Here is a 12,499-nt window from a genome sequence, read left to right on the forward strand (position 1 = left end):
CACGGGCTGCGGGTGCATAGGTGTCAAAGTGTGTCAGGTTCTCGCGTTGAAGTCTATGGAGCCTGGAAGAAAAGATGCTGCAGGCGACCAGGAGGAAGATGTCCGGTGTGATCCAAGGGTGGATCGGTGAAGAAGTGGACCTGAAAGCAGAGGGGACAGTGTTCAAAGTCACTAGCCAGTGACCGGTGTGGAACCAGGAAGGAACCAGGTGCTGTCGTCGCGATCAGGTGAAGAGTGGACGCTTGACTCTGCAGCCACGTGGACCAGGAGGTGTCTTCGACGACCAGGATGGAGGCACGAGCTGTCCCACGCAGGCTCTCGCTGTCGGCGGTGTCGGATACGGGATTGGAGTCAACAGGCCTTGGCAAAGGCAAACCAGCGCGGTGAGTGGAAAAGACGTCTGGTGCGGACTAGGAGAGTCCGGGGTGCCCCTCTTTTGGAAGTGAGCAAGGGCCAGTCTGGAGCAACCAGACCAGCAGTGAAGTTTCAAAGGTTCGTCGTCTAGGAGGCCACTAGCCAGCCGTCAAGTGACCAGACAGCGCGTCGGGCAACAACAAGCAGAAGGGCCCCACGCAGATCTCATGGAAGCTGGAGGGCTGACCTTCGGTGCAGGGGCTGCTCGGGGCTGGGGCTTCTCAATCCCCAAAGCACTTGGTCGAGTTTACCTCGGGAGTCGTGCTGGAAGCGAAGTGCAGGTTCGTTCAAGATGGCCGGTCCCACGTGTCTCGTTGCACCCACGGGTCTCAGCTTTGCTGTAGAGGTGAGTTGAGGTCGGAGAGGTCTGGGAATCTGGGTCTCGTCGGGCTCTGAAGTATTGATCCTCGAGGGAAGACGACAAAGTGAAGCTGCTGGACGCTTGATGGTGCCTGCTTGTGCAGGGTGGACACTCCTTGTCCACAAGGGAGATTCTTCAGTCTTCTGTGGAGAAGAACGTCGAAGTCCAGAGTTTATTCTTGTAGAATTTGTTCAGGATAATCTAATTTGGAATGGGACCAGCTCCTACCTTTATTCTCCTAAAGGGGCCTGCACTACTGACTAGGTCCCTCCCCTGGGTGGGACCAGGAAGGGGGGTGGCTACACCCCCTATCCTTTGTCCGGTTTCCCGCCAGAGCTGGGGCTGGAGTGCCCCAGCAACTGGTTTGAACCGGTGTATGCACAGGGCACCTTGTGTGCCCCAGGCATGTCTCATTCCTTTCAGGCCTCTCCTACCCAATACACAAAAACCTGTCTGGGGTGGTGCTAGCACCTCCCAAGGCAGGAAACCCTTTGTCCAAGCATCCCTCGCTGGACGGACTCCCAGCAGCAGGAGGTCAGACTTGTGTCTGTGGTGGCAGCATCCATTTTGTGATGCCAAGGCTCGAGTTAACGTTAACCGGGGTTCTCAGTTACATACATGTCGTGCCCCTCTAGAAGGGTGGAATGCTACCCCCGTCGCCAGAATTGGCGAGAGGGTAGTATTCCAATTCGTATGACACCTTACTCGACATGTTTTGATAATGTTATACCAGAGTTAGCATTTAACCGCGAGGTTGATAATGCACTTAAGAGTATATGGTATAGCGTTATCATGGAACAGCTATTAGGACTTTGTTCCGCAAGCTGCAAACGGGCTCAGCTCATGCCAGAGCACCATCTCACATAATTCCAAGCACTCTGCCTTCAGGACTGATAAGGCCTGCCATAGGAGTGACTGATAGGAATATATGTGTCCATTTTAGGGTTAGATATAGGTATACTATATCTACAGCAAAGGGTGATTACACCACCTTGCCCCAGCTGTCATGCAGCCAGTTGTGTCAGGTTTAGATGGCTAGCCAGGGGTGGCATAATACATGATTCAGCCCCTGGTAGGCCCTGGGTACACCTATGCCCTGGTTACAGGGACTGATAAGGTGGCCCAGTACCAATTGGTAAATGCACCTAAAGTACATGGTTGTCAATTTAGAGAGGGAACAGCTAGGCTGTGGGTCTGATTAGCAGGCCCACAGCCAGGGAAAGTCATAAACCAGTGAAGCAAAAAGCAAAAATCTGGGTGACCATAGGATTGCAGACCCCACTCTCCTACATAACCCCCCCCCAAACGTAGGGACATTAAACTAACCTTGACCAGGTGAGTCTTCCTGTTCTAAGTGGAAATACCTGGAGAGACCATCTGCATTGCCATGGTCAGTCCGTGGTCTGTGCTCCACTGTAAAGTCCATCCCCTGTAGGGAAACGGACCATCTAAGAAGTTTGGGGTTTTCACCCTTCATCTGATATAGCCATAAAAGGGGCTTATGGTCGGTCTGAATCTTGAAGTGAGTTCCAAACAAGTATGGCCTCAACTTCTTCAGGGCCCAAACCACAGCAAAGGCCTCCCTCTCAATAGCTGACCAACGTTTCTCTCTAGGGGTCAGCCTTCTGCTTATAAAAGCAATGGGCTGTTCATGACCATCAATATTCAGTTGAGATAGAACAGCTCCCACACCCAACTCAGACGCATCTGTTTGGACAATGAAGGTTTTGGAGTAGTCAGGACTCTTGAGAATAGGTGCAGTACACATGGCCTGCTTTAGGTCATCAAATGCCTTCTGACAGCTAACTGTCCACTGAACTTTCTTTGGCATTTTCTTGCTTGTCAGGTCATTAAGTGGTGTCACAATGGACCCATAATTCTTGACAAACTTCATATAGTAACCAGACAGGCCCAAGAAAGCTCTGACCTGTGTCTGGGTGGTTGGAGGAGCCCAGTCCTTTATGGCCTGTATCTTGCTCTCCAATGGTTGAACCTGGCCTCCACCCACAAGGTGGCCCAGGTACACAACCTGACTCTGCCCTATCTGGCACTTGGTGGCCTTGATAGTGAGGTCTGCCTTTTGCAGGGCCTCCAAAACTTTCCTCAGGTGGATCAAGTGATCCTCCCAGGTAGAGCTAAAGACAGCAATATCATCTAGATATGCTGCACAGAAGTCATCCAACCCAGTGAGAACTTGGTTCACCAACCTTTGAAAAGTGGCAGGTGCATTTTTCAAACCAAAGGGCATCACCACAAACTGGTAATGACCTCCTGGGGTAGAAAATGCTGTTTTGGCCTTGGCATCCTCAGCTAACCTGATCTGCCAATAACCAGCTGTTAGGTCAAATATACTTAAGAAAGTTGCAGAAGCCAACTTGTCTATCAGTTCATCTGCCCTAGGTATTGGATGGGCAACTGTCTTAGTGACAGCATTGAGACCCCTGTAGTCTACACAAAACCTCATCTCTCTCTTACCATCCTGGGTGTGAGGGTTTGGCACTAGAACTACAGGACTAGCCCAGGGGCTCTCTGAGGGTTCAATGACTCCCAATTCCAACATCTTTTGTACTTCCTTCTTAATGCAGTCCCTGACGTGGTCAGGTTGCCTGTAGATTTTACTCTTTATAGGCAGACTGTCTCCAGTGTCCAACTCATGGGTGCACCAGTTTGTCTGACTGGGGGTCAGAGAAAACATTTGTCTGAAGGATTGAAGAACCTGTTTACAATCCTCTTGTTGATGTTCAGAGAGGCTGTCAGAAAAGACTACACCATCTACTGACCCATCATCAGGGTTCTGAGTGAGCAGGTCTGGGAGAGGGTCACTCTCTTCCTCCTGCCCCTCATGTGTGGCCATGAGCAAGCCCATGCCCTCCCTGTTGACAAATGCTTTGAGCCTATTCACATGAAGTACTCTGTGAGGGCTCCTGGGAGTTCCCATGTCCACCAAGTAGGTGACCTCTCCCTTTTGCTCAATGATGGTATGGGGTCCAGACCAGTTGTCTTGGAGAGCTGTTGGGGCCACTGGCTCCAACACCCACACCTTCTGTCCTGCATGGTAAACAGTTAGTTACAGCCATTTGGTCATGCCAAGCTTTTTGAAGTTCTTGGCTGGCCTCAAGGTTTTTAGATGCCTTTTTCATGTACTCTGCCATCCTGGAGCGGAGACCAAGTACATAGTCCACTATGTCAAGCTTTGGCTTTTTTAGAGGTAACTCCCATCCTTCCTTCACAAGACATAGGGGTCCTCTTACAGGATGTCCAAACAGAAGCTCAAAAGGACAGTAACCAACCCCCTTCTGTGGGACCTCTCTGTAAGCAAACAGGAGGCAGGGTAAAAGGATGTCCCATCTTCGCTTAAGCTTTTCAGGTAACCCTTTTATCATCCCTCTGAGGGTCTTGTTGAATCTTTCAACAAGCCCATTGCACTGTGGGTGATAGGGTGTGGTAAATATGTAATTTACACCACACTCCTTCCACATTGCAGTCAAGTATCCTGACATGAAGTTCGCACCCCTGTCGGAGACAACCTCCTTAGGAAACCCCACTCTGGAGAAAACTCCAAGTAGGGCCCTGGCCACAACAGGAGCTGTAGTGGTCCTAAGGGGAATAGCTTCTAGATACCTGGTGGCATGATCCACTACCACCAGTATAAATCTGTGCCCAGATGCTGTTGGGGGGTCCATTGGTCCAACAATGTCAATCCCCACTCTTTCAAAGGGTACCCCCACCACAGGTAGTGGTATAAGGGGGGACTTTGTTGTGCCACCTGATTTGCCACTGGCTTGGCAGGTGACACATGAGCTACAAAACTCTTTAGTGTCCTCAGGCATATGAGGCCAGTGAAAGTGTGGGGCAAGCCTGTCCCAAGTCTTGTTCTGGCCTAGGTGACCTGCAAGGGGAATCTCATGGGCTAAGGTGAGAAGGAAACCTCTAAGAGACAAGGGGATGACCAGCCTCCTGGTAGCACCAGGCTTGGGGTCTCTTGCCTCAGAGTATAGGAGTCCATAATCCCAATATACTTTATGGGCACCTGTAGCATTCCCTGCAGCCTCAGCAGCAGCCTGCTGTCTGAGGGGTTCAAGGGAGGAACAGTCTAACTGGGCCTGTCTTAAGTCTGCCCTGGAAGGTCCCCCTGTCCCAAGAAACTCAACCTGTTCAGGTTCAAGCTCTTCTAGGACAGTTCCTTCTGGGGTCTTGGGGTCAGCCTCCTGTGAGGGCTTATCCTTAACCTGAGGCAGGGGGGAAGGCTCAGCCTTACCCCTACTGGTCTTCCTCTTGGGTAGTGTCTGGTCCATTCTTCCAGGATCCAGCACTAGTTCAACTGGGCATTTCTTGGCCTGTGACCTAGTCACAGCAAGGACATGTGAGGAGAGACCTAGCATTTCTACATGAGTCCTGTACTCCACATCTGACCACAGTGAGGATTCCAAATCATTGCCCAAAAGACAATCTACTGGGAGGTCTGAACTAACTACAACCCTTTTGAGGCCAGTTACCCCTCCCCAGGAGAAATTAACAACTGCCATACTGTGATTGGTAGTGACATTGCTAGCATTGGTCACTAGGTAGTCTGAACCTAGCATGATCTGGTCAGGGTCCACAAATGTTGGTGTCACCATGGTGACACTGGCACATGTGTCCCTGTAGGCCTGAGCCATTTTTCCATTTATTAAAGGTGTTTGTCTGTATTTGCCCAGAGTACTAGGACTTATAGTAGGGGTCATATCCATGTCCCCAGTACAAACAAGAACTGCCTGAGTAGGTATTCTGACTAAGTTAGAATCCACCTCAGTTCCCAGGGTTAACCCAACTATAGCCTTGGGAGGTACACTACCACTACTAACTGTACTAGGGGGTGCAGGTGTCTTAGGGACCGTAGTGGTAGGAGTTTGGCCTTTCTTGGTACACTCACTAAACCAGTGAGTCTTACTTTTACAGTATTGGCACCATGGTTTCTTAGGACCATCATTCTTCTTCTTTTGGGAATTTTGGGACCCACCCTCCTTAGGTTTTGGGGCCCTGTTGAAGACTTCTGGTCATTTTGTTTATTCTCATTACCCTTCTGGTCTGCTTTCTTCTGGCCACCACCCTGGTTCTGCTGCTTGACCCTTGTCCTGACCCATCTGTCTGCCTTCTTTCCCAATTCTTGGGGAGAGGTCAGATCTGAGTCAATCAAGTGCTGATGCAACAACTGGTTCTGACAACTATTTAAGATTTGTTCTCTCATAATTAGATTATACAATCCTGTGTAATCAGTAACTTTACTTCCCAGTAACCAGCCTTCCAAAGCCTTAGTGGCACAATCAAAAAAGTCAGTCCAATCTTGAGCCTGAGTTTTCTGGGTGTCTCTGAACATTAACCTGTACTGTTCAGTGGTTAAGCCAAACCCATCAATCAGTGCATTTTTCAAGACTTGGTAATCATTAGCATCCTCATCTCTAACAGTGAGGAGCTTATCTCTACCTTTACCTTCAAAGGAGAGCCACAATATAGCTGCCCACTGACTCTGGGGTACCTGCTGTACTTTGCAGGCTCTCTCCAAAGCAGTTATCCACTTGTGGATATCTCCTGTCATATAGGAGGGCACTATTTTACTCAGGTTTCTAGTATCAAACCCCCTTTCTCTTTCCCTAGGGATATTGCTGCCACCAGTGGGGACTACCCCACTCAACTGTTGCTCTCTAGCAAAGGCAAGCTTCTCTTTGGCCAGGGCAAGTTCTTCCCTTTGGATCCTCAGATTAGCCTCCTTCATCTTTGCCTCATGCTCTCTCCTCTGAGGGGAAGTCATCCTCCTCTGAGCAGATGCATGAGAGGCACGAGAGTGCACAGATCTATTGGAGTCCCGAGAATGAGATCTATCTCTTCTAACTCCATAGTTAGGCCTGCTTAGGTTCAGCACTGGGGGTCCCCCAGTTCCTTCCCTATGTAGGTCTAAGTTGGCCCTTGTGAGTCTGCTGACTATCACAGTACCTTTGTCTGCCTCATCCCCAGATGGTTCCTCATCTTCCTCCTCCTCCTCTACATCTTCTGTTTCAGGGAGATCTGGATCACCACGAGTACCTTCTAAGGGGGGCATGCTCCTATCTGGATTAGAGGGGTCTGTGTTAGCAGCCCTTCTGGCATCATATGTCTCTAAGAGACCTAACAGAAAAGGAGTGGTAGGGTTAGAACCCTGCTTCAATTTCCTGGAGGTACACAATTGTCTCATCTCCTGAAAACTGAGAGCTGCATATCTGGATAGGACCTGTGGAGGGTCACTAACCACTAGGGGAGTCTCTGAATACTCTCCATGGGTAGACATGCTTTCTAGTGAGGTGTAAGTGATGCACCTACCTACACTATGGGTTTTCCTACTGATCCCTTGCTAAGAGTTGTCGTCAGGGTGTGCTAGGCCCTTTCTACTGTAGGAAGGTGGATATCTGACTATGGTTACCCCCAAACTTTTTGCCTAGTGTTTAGCTGGTTTTTGACTTAGTTGGCCAGGGATCCTGCTATTCAGGGCCCCAGGCTAATTGCTCTCTCCTTAAAATGGACTCCATGTACCTTAGGTACATTACCTATTGGAACTGGGTCACCTTATTGGCCCCTGTAACAGTGTACCCTAGGTACCCAGGGCATAGGTGGTTCCAAGGCCTACCAGGGGCTGCAGCATGTATTGTGCCACCCCTGGCCTGGCCTCCATATTTGACACAACTGGCTGATCACTCAGCTGGGGTAAGTCGGTGTAATCACCCCTTACTTAGGTATAGTATGCCTATATCTAACCTAAAATGGACACATATGTTCCTATCAGCCACTCCTATGGAAGGCCTCATAAATCCTGCAGGCAGAGTGCTTGGAAATATGTGAGATGGTGCTCTGGCATGAGCTGAGCCTGTCTGCAGCTTTCGGAACCAAGTCCTTTAGCTGTTCCATGATACTGCCATACCATATACTCTTAAGTGCATTATGAACCTCGCAGTTAAATGCTATCTTTGGTTTGGCTGTATAAAAACATGTAGAGTAAGGTGTCATACGAATTGGAATACTACCCCCTCGCCAGTTCTGGCGACGGGGGTAGCATTCCACCCTTCTAGAGGGACACGACATGTACCTAACCTGAACCCCGGTTAAAGTTAAACATGAGCCTCAGCATCACAAAATGGATGCTCCCACCACAGACACAAGTCTGAGCTCCTGCTGCTGAGAGTCCTTCCAGCGAGGGAGGCTTGGACAAAGGGTTTCCTGCCTTGGGAGGTGCAAGCACCACCCCAGACAGGATTTTGTGTATTGGATAGGACAGGGCTGAATAGAATCAGACATGCCTGGGGCACACAAGGTGTCCCTGTGCATATGCCAGTTCAAACCGGTGCTGGGGCTCTCCAGCCCCAGTCTTGGCGCGAAGCTGGACAAAGGAAAGGGGGTATAACCACCCCCCTTCCTGGTCCCACCCAGAGGAGGGACCTAGCAGGTAATCCGGCCCCTAGATTTGGAATAAGAGTAGGAGCTGTGTCCCAAGACTTCAGATCATCCTGAACTCGACTTGAAACTAAGAAGAAAACTGGACTTCGACATTCTGCTGCACAGAAGACTGAAGAGAATCTCCCTTGTGGCCAAGGAGTGACCACCCTGTGAATACAGGCACCAACCAGCAACTCGACGTCTGCTTTGCCGCCGCCTCCCACCAGAGCCTGACAAGACCTGGATTCCCAAACATTTCACAGCCCGATCCACAGTCCCTGAAAAGAAGAGACCCGTGGAGGCATCGAGAGACGTGGGACCGGCCAGCTTGAAAGACCCCCAAGAAGCTGACTCTGCAGCACCCGAGGCACCCTCGATGCTGTGCTTTGGGGTTTGAGAAGCCCCATTACCGAGCAGCATTTGCACCGAAGATCAGCGCCCCGGCATCTCCACGATCTGTGTGGGGCCCTTTTGTACTTTGCCACTCAACGCGCCATCCCGGCCACTTGCCACGTGGCTAGCGGCCATCTTGGCGATGAAATCTACAAACTACACTGCTGGTCTGGTTGCTCCAGACTGGCCCTTGCTTCCCTGAAAAGGAGCACCCGCTCTGACCTTGCTGGTCCGAGTGATAAGCTTTTTCCACTTCCTGCGTGGCTTGCATTAGCCAAGGCCTGTTTGCTCCAATGTAGTTGCCGACACCGCTATCAGCTAGAGCCTTCGTGGGACAGCTCGTGATCGACTTCTGGACGTCCTTGACCTCTTCGTGTCCACGTGGCTGCGGAGACAAGCTGCACCTCTTCACCTGTTTGCACCCGACATCGCCTGGTTCCATCCTGGTTCCATGGTAGTCACTGGCTAGTGACTTTGAACATTGTCCCCTCTGCTTTCAGGTCTTCACATCTTTAGATCCATCCTTGGATCCACCGGAACTCTCCTCGACGACCCGCCTGCAGCATCTTCATCTTCAGGCACCATCGACCTGCGTGACGAAACCCGACACGACTTTGCACCTGTGCACCCGCTTCCTGTGGGTGAGGTAACTCAGCAACGCCGGTGTTCCCACACTGGTACATACCTCTAGTGCCTAGCTCTAAAGTTTCGTCCCTCTAGATTCATCGGAAGGTTCCTTAAACACTAACTTTGTAACTTTTACGCACCATTGACTTAACATTGGTGCATGCATGCACTTTAAGCACTGCACCCGAGTCCTGCGGGCCTTTCACGACTTCATCACTGCTAGTCCCGAATAGCTCCAGCAATTCCCCAGGCCCTGGGCCTCCTTCCTTTCCCAATGGTGGTTCTTATACCACTATTTTAGTATATGGTTTAGGTGGCCCCTAGGGCTCATCCATATTGTGCAACTTTTGTGTATTTAAACTGTGTCTTGTTTTAACGCATTTGCTTCTGTGCTTATAAAGAGTATAGGGGATATTTGTAGTAAATAAATATATATATTTTTAATATATATCTGTGTGGTGTCCTTTCATTTGGTATTCAAGGGGATTGTGTATGGTAAAACAGCCTGCTTCACATGCCTTTACAGAGTTTAGCCTAAGACTGCTTTGTCCACGCTACTAGGATAGCTGCTCTATAAGGTTGACTTACAACCAATCATCATAGGGGTTGCTTGGCATGGTACAAGGTGATCACTAGAACTAGTGAGCATCATATACCAGGCCAACTTCTCACATTGGTGAGCAGCGGTTGGGATTTGAGCTTGCTGTTGTTTTACCATTACAATCTTTGAGAGTATCATTTGAAAGATCATACAGGTACCTGATAGGTACATTAAAAACAAGACTAGTATACTTAAGTTCTACTGAACTTAGTTGTTGTAGAGGATAGGGAGTAGCACACCCTGACTACAACTACTAGATAGGTTTAGTAGGTAAACACCAGTGTAGGTAGATTGCAACACATCCACCCACACTAGAGCAATGTCTGGAGCAGAGGGGTCCACTGGACCTATCCCTGTTGAGAGTGACCCTCCAAAGGCACCATCCAAATTTGCTATATTCAACTATAAAGAACTGAGGCAGCTGTGTTCCTTAAGAGGAATCAAAACGGGTCCTACCCCTACAGCAGGTCACCTCAGAGAGCTGTTAGAAAAGTCTGAAGCTCTAAAGACCTCCAAACCAGGCCCCTCAGGGAATGGAGATGGAGGCTCTCCCAGTGAAGATGATAACACTGACACCCCTGTCCCTGTCATCCTGATAGATGAGGAAAACCAGGTCACTGGAGATACTCAGCCTGAGGATGTGGAAGAAGAGGAAGAGGAGGAGGAAGGAAGTGATTCTGATGATGGTAGACATAGCCAGGTGTTAGTCAGCAGGCTTAACCAGGCTAACTTAAGCTTATTTGGGACTGAAAGTGGGTCCAACCCATTCAGACCCCCAAGTGGACTTAACCAGAAGCAAAGGAGGAGGAGGAATCACTCAGGTGAGTCCAATACCTCCCAAGCTTCTAGAGGCTCTCATGGTCACTCCAGAAGGGAGTTCACTAGCCCTCAGAGAAGGGAACATGAGGCCAAAATGAGAGAGGCTGAGCTTAGGATCCAGAAGCAAGAACTAGAAGTTGCCCTGGCCAAAGAGAAACTTGCTAGAGCAAGACAGCCTAGAGAGAGTGGATTAGGATCCACTGGTGGCAGCACTATCCCTAAGGATAAAGACAGGTCCTATGACAATAGAAACCTGAGTAAGATTGTGCCCCCCTACAAAACTGGGGATGATATCCACAAATGGATGACTGCACTTGAGAGGGCCTGCAGAGTACAGCAGATCCCTGAGGAGCAGTGGGCAGCAATCTTGTGGCTCTCCTTTGAAGGTAGAGGCAGAGACAGACTCCTCACAGTTAGTGATGGGGATTCTAGAAACTACCTGGTCCTGAAGAGTGCTCTGATTGATGGGTTAGGCTTAACCACTGAACAGTACAGGTTAATGTTCAGTGACACCCAGAAGACACAGACTCAGGACTGGTCTGAATTTGTTGAATGTGCCACTAAGGCTCTGGAGGGCTGGTTGCTGGGAAGTAAGGTTACAGACTATACAGGATTGTATAATTTAATTATGAGAGAGCAAATCTTAAGTAATTGTCAAAATCAGCTTCTACATCAGCACCTGGTGGACTCTGATCTGACCTCTCCACAAGAATTGGGTAAGAGGGCAGACAAATGGGTCAGAACCAGGATCAGGCCTAAGAACCAGGGTGGTGACCAAAAGAAAGAGACTACCAAGCCTCAAGAGAAGGGTGGGGATAAATCAAAAGAGAAGACTTCCCCAGGGCCCCAAAACTCCAAGGATGGGGGTGGGTCCCAAGACACTTCCTCTACACAGAAAAAGCCTTACTGCCATGTCTGTAAACAGGTTGGCCATTGGAAAACAGACAGCTGTTGTCCAAAGAATGGTAATAAGGAAAATATACCTCCAGGTAAAGCTCCAACACCTCCTGTCACTGTTAGCAGTGGTCCCCCAGGTGGTGGGAGCACCCCCAAGAATTTGGGTGGATTTACTTTTGGAACACAGGTGGATTCTGGCCTAACCAGGTCCCCTACCTCAGATACTCTTGTCTATGAAACTGGCATGGGGTTTGCCAACTTCACTGCTTGCCCAAACACTTTGAGCAAGTACAGACAGGAGCCCCTCATCAATGGCTTGAAAGTTGAGGCCTTTAGAGACACAGGGGCTAGCATCACCATGGTGGCTGAATGTCTAGTCCCCCCAAGGCAACTTTTACCTGATGCCACATATCAGGTGACAAACATTGATGGAATAGAAACCAAACATCCCATGGCAATAGTCAATCTTAGCTGGGGAGGTGTCACTGGCCCAAAAAGAGTGGCAGTGTCAGCAAACTTGCCTGTAGATTGCCTACTTGGTAATGATTTGGAAATCTCAGCCTGGGCTGAGGTTGAACAGCAAACCCATTCTAGAATGGTAAATCTCCATGGAAAGGTTAGTGGGGCTGTGATGGCTACATCCCCAATCCAAGATGTCCTTCCTGAACAGGTCGGTAGGGCTGGGCAAACCTCAGCCCCATCTTTAGCTAACTTCCCTCCTGAAAAGATTAGCAGGGCTGTGATGGCCACAGCCCAAACTCAAACTGATTCATGTGTTGTGAAGCCTGAAACTATGGATCACTCCACACAAACAGAGAGCATTGAGGAGGAAGAGAAATCTCCCTCCCACCAGACATTAGGAAAGGATCAGCCTCCTCAGGGAACTGACCTTACCCCTTGTGAAGAGACTGCCCCAGAGGTAGTCAGGCATAGCCTGACAGAGCCCC

Source organism: Lissotriton helveticus, chromosome 4_1, assembly GCF_964261635.1.
Source record: "Lissotriton helveticus chromosome 4_1, aLisHel1.1, whole genome shotgun sequence".
NCBI classification, from domain to species: Eukaryota; Metazoa; Chordata; class Amphibia; order Caudata; family Salamandridae; genus Lissotriton; species Lissotriton helveticus.